Source organism: Citrus clementina, unplaced genomic scaffold (assembly GCF_000493195.1).
Source record: "Citrus clementina cultivar Clemenules unplaced genomic scaffold, Citrus_clementina_v1.0 scaffold_1, whole genome shotgun sequence".
Classification (NCBI taxonomy): domain Eukaryota; kingdom Viridiplantae; phylum Streptophyta; class Magnoliopsida; order Sapindales; family Rutaceae; genus Citrus; species Citrus x clementina.
Window position 1 is genome coordinate 15,838,886 of NW_006263303.1, and position 5,566 is coordinate 15,844,451.

The window sequence follows — 5,566 nt, forward strand, 5'->3', positions numbered from 1 at the left end:
TATCCAAAAATTAATGACTCATAGCTTCTGATCCATCTCTTGATGATGGCATATCATTGATCTTGATTAGCGCCTCCAACTATAATGGAGTCAAGTATCTAGCCTATGGATCAGGATTATCTCTTGATCTGATCTTTATCTGAACAAATTATGTTAATATGATTGGTGGTTAATAAATTAAAAAGAAAAAGTAGTTAAATCTTAATCATCCACTAACATTAAAATATAGGTGACACAAGATCTGTAAAAAATCAGGAGTGCTCAAATCAGGAGAGAATCTTGATCCCTAACCTATTTTGTAATTTATGGAATGTTGCATGATACGAAACGGACTAGGCGGCAAAGGCTGCCCGGTAAAACTCTATGGATCCATTGTATTCCTGAAAACAAATCAATAAACAGATAATCTTTAACTATGGGATGAAACTTAATATCAGCAATAGAAGCATTTAAACTCAGGTGCCTCGGCTTTAAAAATCTTCCTAGGAGGAATCCTACGAAAAGATTTATTTCCTTCACGAAAAGATTTCTTTCCTTCAGGAATCGTGGATTGTAACACACAGACCATTGATTGAAACTCACTTCTATGTACTGAATCTCCAATAAACATCAATCTTTTGCCCTCAAAATGTCCAATAACTTCAGTGGATGAACCTGAGAGTCACAGAAAGACCTTAAAGGGTGCGAATTATTTAAACAAGTGACAAATTGAGTACTTCATTATAATATCCAAGAAAATTTACCTAGGAAGTTTGCATCAATCAGGCTGCCATTCATTGGACAATGTTCTGTTTAGCCAAGGGCAGCGTTCTTCTGTATAAAGAGGTTTTGTTACATTATCCCAAATCCATTTTCCTTCAAAAGCATTGGAGCTTTTATTAAGCTGATCTGTCAAAGTAGCAAAGACAGGTCTTCTGTGCTTGTCACCTTCTGGCGCAATGTAAAAGTGAAAAATTTTGTTCTCGCAGCTCTTCAAGTTATCCAGGATTAATGGTGCAGTCTCTAGAGTTTGCTTTTTTTTTGAAACATTATTTTCTCATATTTTTAACAATAAATTAGGTGATAGTTATGGGAAACTCTCATCATCAAGATATTCTTTACTTTATTAAAACTCAATTTTGTATTGACGACAATTAAATGGCACATTATTTAATAAGAACCTCTAAATTGGACATTCTAGAAAATGAACAACAAACAAAAGAAGGTTCGTACTCTCATAACATTTCGAAAATATTTAGGCCTTTTTTTTTTTCGGTCTCTGGTTTTCAATCAAATTGGATTTTGAATTGTTCATTTATTTCGAATTGTTGAAAAAATTAAAACGTTATTTCCTTATTCTTTTATCATTGCTTTGGATCATTAGGTTTAAACATTACTTTGGTAATCCTTAATATTAAATTTTTAAAGTTTGTATGGAAAATGTACTAATTGGTTTTCTGCAATACATTAACAATTTATTTCTTTAGATAACTCAATGACATTGCAATCTGGATGAGTTTCAACATTTATGTCGCTAAATATAATGGTACAAATAGGGTTTTACTTAATTTGAAACGTAAAAACATTCTTATAGTGTGGTAACGGTAGTTAAAATTTTTCTTTGCTAAAACTTGTGATCATAGTATCAGGGGAAAACGACATTGAATCCCCTAATGTTTGGAAAAAATTATATAAAATCTTTTAACATTTCAAAAAAGACATACAACCCTCATTTTTATTATTAAATTTCATTTGTTTTAATAGTAAATTTATTTTTAATTTACAATTACTATTATTTCCTATAGTAAATAATTCAATATATTAACTTAAGAAATGTCATTGATAACGTGTATAATGAAATCAACAACTTTTTATTTAAAGCTTAAAATTGAGTTGTAATTACCTTTTGCCTAAATTTATTCACTCTAAATTATGAATATACCCTTCCCAATGATAAATTTGATTTTAATTTTACCTATTATTCATCATTTTTTATCATCCTATTCCTATTATTGTGAAGGGTATATTAATAATTTAGAATGAATAATTTAGACAAAAGGTAATTACATCTCAATTTTAAGTTTTAAATGTTGATTTCATTATACACGTTATCATTGGCATGTCTTAAGTTAATATATTAAATTATTTATTATAGGGATATAATAGTAATTGTAAATTAAAAATAAATTTACTATTAAAACAAATGAAATTTGATAATAAAAATGGTGATTATAGGTCTTTTTTGAAACGTTAACAGGTTCTCTATCCTTTTTTCCCAAATGATAGGGAGTTTACTGTCATTTTTCCTCGTATAAATGTAAAACATATGCTCTTAGGAATTGTCTAGAGTTAATTTAGTATCTACCCGAGAGGTTTCGACAATATGTCCCAGGCACTCAATGTTTCGACCATATGCACTGCACTATTAACGGTGCAAGGAAAATTTTAAAAGTTCAGTTGTTAATTATTTTTTGTTTAAAAAAAGAAGAAGATTTCTTTCGTCCATTCTTCTTGTATTTATGAAAGAGAGGCTGAATCCTAATAAATTGAAATTATTTTGTGATATATACTGAAATTTACCTTTAATTTTAGAATTTGGATATTATTTATTGGATTATTTATTACGATTTTGATTTCCTTAGTTTCTGGTTTTGGTACGGAGTTGAATTTTTTCTTAGAAAAAGAAATTGAAAGACAATTAAGGTTAAGATAAAGGATAAAATTGTTATAATATAAGTTTTAAGGGGTATTTTGGTATTTACATATTCTATTCAATTCAAACGAGGGCTTTATGGTCATTTAATCCAAATTAACTGCCAAATTGATGGAATTGTTAGATTTAACTGCCAAATTGACAAAAAAAAGGGGCACACTGCACATGGTCGAAACATTTGGGTGCTTGGGGCACATTTTTTAAACATCTAGGGGTAGACACTAAATTACTCCTAATTTATTTTAATTTATGCATAGCAATTATTGAAATGAGGAAAACGTACCAATTATTAGATAAATGACGTTAATGAATTTTTAGTTTTTTTCTTTCTAAAATGCGTCACTTAAATCCTTCAAAATACAAGTTTATTTTTTTTAAGTCATTAACTAAATTTCAACATTAAAATTTAATCAATACATGAGCATTCAAGTAATGATAGACATCCTAAATTTTTATTTTAAATTTTATCTTAAATGATGTGTTATTTATTAAGTTATTGATAATTCTTTACAAAATTAAAGTGTATTAATTATATTATTTTATAACAAATTGATAACGTCACATCATTTAGAATTCTTTTTTAAGATAATAAAAAATTTAGGTTTGTGTAGCACTACTTATTGACTTGTCCCCTTACATTTAGCTTTGTGATAGGTGTCAAAGTTTAAGTTAATTAAATTCACTGTTAACTATAGCCAAAAGGAACCTAAATTATGATAAAGAAATGGATGGGGTTATATGTACTCTAAAAATTATTATGATAAAGAACTGAATAGAGTTATATGCACTCCAAAAATTACTTTGAGCACTCTATTATTATGTACACTCATCTATTAAATTTTAAAAAAATGAATTATACTTTGTACACTCTTTAAAATACCAAAAAAGTCCTCACTTAATCCTTTTTAAATTAATTATCTTTACTTAGGAGGCGTTTGTTTTTTAACTTAATAACTTAAAGTGACTTAACTTAATTAATTAAGTTAATTAGAAGTGTTTGTTTTTATAACTTAATGAGACTTTTTAGATAATTTTGACTTAATAAAATAAGCCAATTTTTTTGGCTTTTTACTTAATGGAGAAATTTGAATTAAGTCAATTACTTACTAATATAAAAAATATCCATGTTTTATAATTTATTTTTCATGTCTATCCCAAAACTCACTCATAGACATTTACCCCATATAAAAATATCCATGTTTTTTCTTTCTTATATTATATATGAAAAATTTTGAAATTTATGGTATTTTATATATTAAAATTCCAAAATAATTATATATTCACTTTAATATAGTTTTACTTATAAATGCTAAAATATTGTGGTATTTAATATATTATTTATTTGACATTCAAATTTAATAAGGATACAAATGTAAAAGTACATATTTTCAGCTTTTTCAGTTAAAAAAAACAAACAACTTAATACTTATTTTCCGAGATTCAGACAAAAAAACAAACATATTATTCAGATTCAGACATTCAGATCTATTCAGAATTCAGATTAATTCAGATCTATTCAGATTTCAGACAAAAAAACAAACGCCACCTTACTCTACACACTCATGAAAATGCTATAGTCAAACAAATAAATCAATTGCTGCTTCTTCGCATGCTAAAAGCATTGTTCTTGTGAGGTATTGAAGTTAAACACCCTAACTCTTCTATCCGTAATTGAAACTGAAGAAATATTAATACACTTAAAATAAAACTTCTTTCTTTCTTTCTTTCTTCCTTCCTCAGAAAAAATTAGGGTGGAAGAGAAGAAAGAGGTTGACTAGAATTCATTATGGCTGGAAACAAGCAAAAGAAATCTTCTTTCTCTCTACGCAACATGTTCAAATCGCGGAGGACTAATCGAAGAGGGGAAGATCTGTGGGATGATGTAGGAAGCACAGCAAGAAAAAATTGCCCAAGTGATGAAGAAAAAGGTGCTTATTGGGTTGCTGAGCCTGGAATTGACAGAAAAGCTTTAGCTTTTATTGCAAAATTTCATGAAACTCGCACCTCAGAATCCGAACACCATGCAGGTTATCAAGATACCAAGACTTGACGACAATAAGTCAATAACGCTGATTGTAGTATATACATATAAGCTTAATTCTAATTTATGTTAATTTTCTTGTGTTTTTGGTACTATTTGTTTCAAAATATGTGTATAAGGAGCTTGTAAAATTATAATAATAAAATGTTCTTAATAGTAATTTATATTACAGATATCTTTGTAATAAATTTTTTTATAAAAATGTGAGTGTTTAGAGTACTTTTTAGAGTGCATGTAGCCCCACCTTAAGAAATTGTTTGCTTCTTTGTGTGTATGGTGGAAGAGACCGTGATTGAGTTGAAGTATTGGAGATAATAATGATACAACTACAACATCTAAAGTATGAATTGATGTACATTATATGAGTGCTTGAATAATAACATCAACATGATTTAATTTTATTATTTTATATTTCAATTCAGTTAATTATAGAATGTCACATTAATTTGTACTAAAATTCTAATTTATAATACTATTTTGTGGAAAAAGGGCATGCATGTATATTTGTCATTGTGAAATAAATATATTATAATTGTTATAGAAAATGACATTATATTATTATATATGGCAATGTTGTATTTAGGTTTCTGCAAAGATAAAAGAGAAAAAAACAAAAAAACATTTCTATGGTTTGTAAAATTTATAATCTACCAGCTATCAACTTTTAAACTTCAAGATCTGTATTTGCGGAGCCAATTGAATTATGCTCATACATAAATTATTTACTTACGTAAATTTAGTTGCTTATAGTGATACCTGCTTCGAGTGATACACTAATTTTCCAAAGAACAAAATTGCACGCGCTAATAAGCCGTCCTGGGTCGGGCACAACG